This window comes from Podarcis melisellensis, assembly GCF_964234715.1.
Source record: "Podarcis melisellensis genome assembly, chromosome: 6".
Taxonomy (NCBI): domain Eukaryota; kingdom Metazoa; phylum Chordata; class Lepidosauria; order Squamata; family Lacertidae; genus Podarcis; species Podarcis melisellensis.
The window spans coordinates 43,372,202-43,380,203 of record NC_138538.1 but is presented as its reverse complement, the minus strand read 5'-3'; the positions used below and the strand labels follow the sequence as shown (position 1 = coordinate 43,380,203).

Below are 8,002 nucleotides of genomic sequence, written 5' to 3'. Positions count from 1 at the left end.
AGCACTCCCAATGATTTCAACTGGGCTTGCCTAGGAGATCCTCCTGAATGGACTGTATATCTAAACTCTCTGTGTAGATTTCCATTTCCCAGATTTTCTATCATACATATAGGAGAAGTAAACCTTTCATTTTAGCAGGTCACAATTTTCCTAAAAAATATGATAATACCACAGACACGCTTTTGTTTTGTTGCAAAAACTCAAGGCTGCACCTGTGGGCTGGGGAAGATATAAAGCAATAGGAGCCAGTCCCTTTGAGTGAAATGTGGACCTCTTTCCGACACCTGTATTACCAACTGCAAGTTATGTAAATGACATTAAATTTGTTTACAAATACATTTCAAAACAAAACAAAATGTAAAAAGGACCTTTAAAAATTGCTTATTAACCCATTTCAATCAAAAAGAGCAACACTGCCATTTAAAGTGGGCTATTTATTCAGCACGAGTACCTTTTGTGGGAAAGTTGCAAACAAAATTTACAGTTGATCTGAAAAACAATTTTTTGCAGGCGTGTATTGAAATCTTCCAGTGCAATACCACAAATAGTACTGTACAAAGAAACAGGAAAACGAGCCAGATGTATTTGCCTGACCCTCTCCAAGAAACAATTGGCTTAGTAACACTTGAGCTCACATTATAAGCTTTCTGCCTTTTCATGGAGAAACACTTAAAAAAAGGTTACTGGTGGGAATCAACAGGTGAACTGTTTCCACCAGTGCCTGCCTCTCTATGCCAGAGAAATTGACACCTGTTGATTTTTACCTATTATGCAGCTCACATTCTGTGCCCATGTAGAAAGTTAAAACAAATCAACACCTTGTGGGCAAGGTGGTCCCAGTTATGAGACAGCAGAGCCATGACATGGGAACAATATAAAGACTGCATATATTTCTATTTATATAATAATATATTTATATAATGTTACACGCCTCTCCTATCTCTGAGCAGCACCAGTTTCCAGAGGTCCAGTAGCTTACACAGAGTCTGTGTTTCCTTTGGAAACAAGGCACAATGGAGATTATGTTGTCTTTAGGATATATGGTTAATTTACACATATATACAACCTGAGCCTATGGCAGGGGTGTTCAAAGCATTACACTCCAAGAGGACCCTGTTTCTCCCATTCCTGCAGCTTCAAACGGTCAGTCGACATTGTGCTCTGACTCCACCCCTCAGCTTGCCGTGTTTAACAGACTGCAACTATTTTTCCTCCAGCCCACACCATCCCCAACTGCAATCCTAAAACTTTCTCCCCCCAAAAAACTGGCATTGTCTTATGCTTACTTCCCAGAGCATAGAATGGGACTTCACCCATTTGCTGGCTGGCATGTAGTCTTAGTTTAGCTGATGGCATATCCCTGTTAATGACTTAGAGGCCACTATCAGGCTGGCCTGTGTTTTGACACTGCTAAATTCACCGCCTGGCAGCCCATCTTAATATTCCAAGCACTGATTAAACTTCAACACCTAATAGGCCCAGGAATTTAGGGGAGTTGAGGCACCCAGAAACCCATAGCAATAAAATAATAATGATCTCAGGGAACTTTGCAATATGATTGTAATTCCAAAACAAGAATAAAAATATGTAAGTGTCAGGTGCTGGTTGCTCGTGAGTAACTAGGCAGGACTCCGACCTGTCTTTTACAGGTTTTATTGGTGCAAACTATGTTCAGTGCAGAAACCCAAAGTTCATGTCTGTCTCAGTCACTTGCAGATTCCGGGAGTGCCCCTTTCCGGTTTCTCCCCAGTAAGAACTTGGACACCCCAAACTCCGCCTCCCCTCCTTACATTTCAACCCTCTGTGCAAGCAGGGCGACAGAAGTGACGTGTTTGCCTCCTGGCCGGCTTGGCTAGCTGAGGCGCTTTGGCTCTCAAAAGCATCTTCGAGCCTTCCCTTCACTAGGGTATCCCCACCCCCACCCCCCCGCTCCACTGGAGGTGTGGCTTTCTCCACTGCCGGATGAGGAGCTGCTTCTCAGAAGCTTCGGAGGCTCTTGATATTCCCCTGCCTCCCTCCCCCATTCCGATGACAGTCCCCTGACAATAAGATATTAAAAATCAATAAAACAGAAGAGTAGAAAAACAGAAACTACCAGCAAATACAAAATCATCAATCACCTGGTAGAACGAAAACCTCTCAATCAGCTAAGCTTCTTCATGGAGGATGTTCAAAGGTGAGAAGGCCCTCCTCTTCCACCTTATCTCTTATGGCAGGAGAATTCTGATGGCAGGTTAGTTCAGTGTATCTTGTACTAGCTATTGAGTCAGCACCATCCCTGTTCTACGACACCCTTGTGACATATATGGATTCCAATCATTTTCTTTAAAGGTGAAAAGTTGGTCGTAAGAGCATAAGGGCCCTGTTGGATCAGGCAAATGGCCCATCTAGTCCAGCATCCTGTTCTTACGATGGCCAACCAGATGCCTGGATGTTCTGCATGCAAGCAGAACCTGAGCGCAACAACACTCTCCCCACTTGTGATTCCCAGCAGGCATGCTGCCTCCAACAGTATTGGTAGACCATAACTATCCTGACTAGTAGCTACTGATAGACTTATCCTTCATGAATTTGTCTAATCCTTCTTTAAAGCCATCCAAGTGGGTGGACATCGCTACATCTTGCGGGAGCTCATTCCATTAAGTATGAAAAAGCACTTGATTTGGTCTGCCTTGAATATGCCAACATTTTAACTTCCTTGGATTGCTTAATATGAGAGATGAAGATGATGCACATGAAAATGATTGCCCAAGGATCATGACTTGAGAAGAACAAAAGTAGCGCCAACAAAATTGTAGAAAGAAGCAATGAAAATGATTAATATGCTGGAAGATCAGAGAGATGGAATTAAAAATAAACACCCATGTTCAGAAGAACCTTCGACAAAACAATGATGGCCGTGAATGAACAAGAGGCATGGAAATGAACAGAAACTCAGGAAGCACCCTTATATTTAGTCCAAACCCATCTAACATGGAATGAGAGTGTCTCTTTTCAGACAGGCATCTTTTCCAGTGCTTCCTGGCTGGAGCTAGGCATTGAACCTGGGAATTCCTATATACAAAGCAGGAGCTGCAGGTGCTGGCCCTGTCAAGACACCCACCTTTTCCAGGGATGCTTTTCTGCACTTGCATGCTTTGCAAAATCCAGGAGTAAAAGAAGCTAATCTGTGGATATGTACTAGCCCTGAGAAACCTCTTTTCTCCCCATAGATGTATAGGAGGGTTTGAAAGCTAGTGTGGGATGTAATAGTTTGTTGCTTAACAAGATAAGCAGTGGTTCCAATAAAACAATTCCCTTTGCAGAACAGATTTAATGAGCTGTCCGTTGATTATTCTTGCTTTTCATCCGAGTGCTTGCATTCTTTGGGAACGGATGCTGATCTGTGTAACCTCTGTGTAAGGCTCCAAGAGAGCTCTGTTAGCTCAGGAAAAAACTGGTCTGCTAGATTTGTGTTTGCCCTCAGGAAGACCACCTTATCAGGCTGTTTGGAGCTGCTGTAACACCAGCCTTCTTTATTTTTGTACTCTCCCCTTTCTTTGTTAGTTCTAACGGTTAACATTCTCTTCCTGTACATTGTAATGAACTGTCGTCAGACAAAAGTAATCACCAATCAGCACCCTTAATTTTATATTAAAAAAAATAAGCCCCAAAACAAAAGGAGGCTTCATTCTAATTGATGGAAAATTGGTTGTTTCTTGTCAGGTTATTGTTCATTTTGTGGTCCTTAATGACTTGTGTTTCCTACCAATCAGGGCAGAGATTTCAAATCTCATAAAATACCTGTACAGTTTCTCATGCTGTTAAACTGTATGTTACATACTGCCCTCTAAAGACATTTTATCACTTCCATGTGAGCCCTAAGAGTAGCTGTTTGAAATCCTGAGACTATTTTTTTTAATATATTTTTTTACTAAAATACAGCTGGAAATACGGCTTCATGTAGCTAGAAAAGAAATCTGCTTTCTGGGCTTGCAGCTCATCTTGCACAATGAGGAAGTGCAAACAAGCAGTAAGAGAAAACTCTTCATTGGGTATAGACTACAGTTTCCGCTTTCCCCACCAAACACTGCTGTTGCTACCAGCACCACCAAGGCTTCCATTGATGAGGGTTTGTGTGAAGCTTCCACACTGTCCTGCTGAGATGTATCAAGGTTGCAGAGCAGCAGTGTTTAGTCGATGACACCCTTAATAATCAGAGCAGAGAAAAAAGAATGGGTGTAAATCAGATTTAACACAGCTGAAAGCTGATCGTGGGAGATTATTATTAAATACTTGTCAAATAAAAATCACAGATGAGCTATGGTATTTTGAAATAGATGGCACATCTTGTTCAGTAAGTTACATGGTGGGAAATTATGTCACACATATAGACATATCCATGCTCATTGTACTTAGGTCTAGGACAATAATTCTTCTAGAACTACTACCTAAAGGACCCAATCCAGACCAGGTCTTGGTAGTTCTAGGTCCTAAACAAATATGTACATTAGACACCCCACAATGCTGATGTGTCCATATCAAATGTCACACATTCTGTATAAGCAAAAGTAGCTGCCCATCATTCTGCCACATGAGCCAGTCCTCGTACCCTGTTTACATCACAAGCTATTCTTGAAGAGTGCATGCTCTACACAGGCTATTACGGTAATTTGATAAGCCAGTTCTTCGTGATATGAATCTTTGCCTTTGTTAAAGGGAGGTGGGGGGAGAACCATTGCAGTCTGATGGCTCGCAGGGACAGTTCATTAAGCAATCAACCCTTTTAATGAAATATTTCTTTGTTAAAATATTCATTGATCTGCTGCAGTTTTGCACTGAGAAAGGACCGGGCTGTGTCCCAAATGCTTTTCTGTCGAGTCCTCCCAAGCACGCACTTAAAACAGAAGATTGTGCCCCAGCATTACAAACATGGTAATTCACACACCAGACCTTGTCAAGTGACCTTCAGAGAGTCCAACCAAGACCCTAGGGTGGCACAAAGCTCTGTTCCCACTATATTGCACCAGTATGGATAATGATTGTTGATGTTTTACATCCCACAGGGCGGTCTTCTTCTGAGAAAAGTAAACGTCAGTTCCTCCCCAAGGAAGAGAGGAAACACACAGAGAAATAAAATACAAGTGGTGCCTTTTGTATGGCAATTCTGCTGCTATTATACGTGATGCAGACAGGTGGACCTTGCTCAGCTCCTATGCAGCAGTTGTGTGGTTTAGGGGGGAAAGTCAGTTTTCACCAGTCCAGGATCTGGGCCTTGGTGTCAAAGCAGCAAAAAGAGAGTGCTGGTTGAATAAAACATGAAAGGCAGTATGGAGATGAAGACAAGAATATGGGAAAAGACGGAAAGGAAGGACCTTTGTGAAGAAGCTGGTAAAACAATAAGCAAAGTGAGAGAAACAAAAAGAAAACAAATGGGCAGATTCTCCCTTAATTCTCATTAAAACAAAAATCAGGGAACTGAATGGATCAGAAAGTCATCTGATGTAACTGAAATTGATGAGCTGTTGCAGTTTTTCAGTAGACAAGGATCTGTCCCAAAGCATATTACGGTAAATGAAGTCTAGGGCATAAGAAGAAACAACAACATAAACAGCAGTTGAAACTTAAAGCCTCAAAGCAAGGAATATTCTTACACAGCGCTATTGAGTGTCTGACTTGTCCCATCGATTTCAAAAGGATTACTCACAGCTGACTCTGAAAGGGTAAGGAGAGAAGAATCTAAATCTAAGGAAACAATGCAGACAAGCACCGTGAGTGGTGTGTACAGACAGCCGATCTGTATGAGTAACATTATTTGAAAAGCAGATAAATGAAAAATGAAACCCAGACCTGCTGTGTCTAAAGAAGTGAGTGGTAAAGTGTTCATGGCTCTGGGCGGGTGGTACTACAGCCTTGGTCTTTTTCCACCTGGCACGAAGCAAGCCATACGCACAGGTCAGCTGTTCATCGGTCTGGAATTACATTGTTCTCTCGTGCTCAAACATAGCCTCCGAGCCCAGAGCTTTTCTCCTTTTGGTCTGAGGTTTCAGAGACATGATGCAGGCTCCCTGCTGAGTAAGCCCCATCTGGAACTGAAGATTCCCAGGTGAAAAGTGGCGCGCAGGGGGGGGGGGAGCAGGAGCTGGAGCAAGGAATGTGTGGGAGGCAACATTCCTAGTTCAACCTCTCACCAAAAACACGTTTCCCTGTGAGAATACCCTATGGCTAGCCAGCAAAAATTGTCAGCAGCAGAGAACATGGCAACTAAAGATTTTTTCAGCTGATTTTTTAAAAATCCAGATTTTATCTTTAGTTCTATAGTAATGCTAACACTGTCTGGAGCCAACAATCTGTTGGCTCATCCACCACTATGATTGGAGAGAAGGAGGAAAAATACTTTGGCAGGGGAGTGGCAGTGTTAGCCTTGCTGTGGTGTTAGAAGATAGTCGTATCGCCTTCTTTGCCTATACCATTTTTGACTGACTATCCACAACTGGAAAACACAGAATGTGCAGGGAGATTTAGACAAAAAGTGTCAAAGTTTTCTGAGATGACTGGCAGTGCAGCATTAAGAGGAAGGAGCAGCACGGCCCGAAACTTTTGTTCAAAACTAGGGCTCTGTACATAGGGACGCAGGTGGTGCTGTGGTCTAAACCACAGAGCCTAGGGCTCGCCATTCAGAAGGTCGGCGGTTCGAATCCCCACAACAGGGTGAGCTCCCGTTGTTTGGACCCAGCTCCTGCACACCTAGCAGTTCAAAAGCACGTCAAGTGCAAGTAAATAAATAGGTACCACTCTGGCAGGAAGGTAAACGGCGTTTCCGTGTGCTGCTCTGGTTCGCCAGAAGCGGCTCAGTCATGCTGGCCACATGGCCCGGAAGCTGTCTACGGACAAACGCCGGCTCCCTCAGCCTATAGAGTGAGATGAGCGCGCAACCCCAGAGTCGTCCGCTAAGAGTCAGGGGTACCTTTGCCTTTTTAGGGCTGTGTACACATTAGCAGCTTAAAACCTAGAAAGGTCGTTCCCTCAGCCACTGTATTTCATGCTGCATTTACATGCTGCATGTACACAGTAGAGATTTAACCACAAAGCACACTTTCAAATTGGATGGAATCTGCTTTGAGGGAAAATGCATCAAGCAGGAGAATTTCGCAGGAAACTACAGGTATAGATTGTGGCTAAAGTTCTGTCTACATGGCTTCAAACAGGTAGAGCCAGAGAAAATGGTAATGTGTACAGAGCCGTATATATTTCTCAGAATGAGTGAGGCATGGAGCCAGTTTGTTATGGCCCCTGGTATTCATGTGACATTATATTCCCCAGAAACAAAGGGTGCTTCCAGACAGGGGCTTAATTTGCAAACGAGGTGTTGAGATACCACAAATGTATTGTGGCAGCAGTCATTTTACTTATTAGATTTTGTCTGTAAAGTTTAGTCTGGATTAAATGGGGTGGGGAGGAGATGCAGGATGTCATTTTGCTACACAGCAATGATGCTGCAAAAAAGTTGCACAAGGCGCATCAATCACAAAATAAAATCTCACCTGGAAGTGTCCAAAATCCAGTGTTGAGAAAATATGATAAATCCACAACAGATGGATTACATTGAGAGAAGATGGTTTGAGGATTCTTTAGTTGTGACTCCTGCATTGCAGGGGTCAGACTAGATGGCCCTTGAGGATCCCTTCCAACTCTACAATTCTATTATTCTATGCATGGATCCTAAGCATTTAACATGTAATCACCCACAGTAATATAAATGATTTGGACAGCAAAACCCATTGTTTAAAAATAGAAGCATCATTTCTAGAACATTTTACTGCTTTGGTCATTGGAAAACCTATAGCACAGATGCTAGCCTGACTAAAAGTTGGTAGCGTTTGGCATCTTCGGAGTAATTTACAGGCACTATATACTTGTATTTATGCCACACAGCCCCATCTAATTTTATATCTCCCAGCACATCCATCTCCAGAATGGATACTCCACATGCAGCCCTCCCTATTCCCCCTTCTCTGGCTTT

At 42.9% G+C, this 8,002-nt stretch overlaps 1 long non-coding RNA gene across 1 annotated transcript; it reads right to left on the bottom strand.

The window, feature by feature from the left end:
• Positions 1-929: 929 nt before the first annotated feature.
• Positions 930-2,239, bottom strand: LOC309371645. The gene is made up of 2 exons (XR_014169240.1): positions 2,121-2,239; positions 930-995 (listed from the first exon to the last, which is right to left on the bottom strand). It is a non-coding gene; the product is annotated as an uncharacterized lncRNA (long non-coding RNA).
• Positions 2,240-8,002: the final 5,763 nt, after the last annotated feature.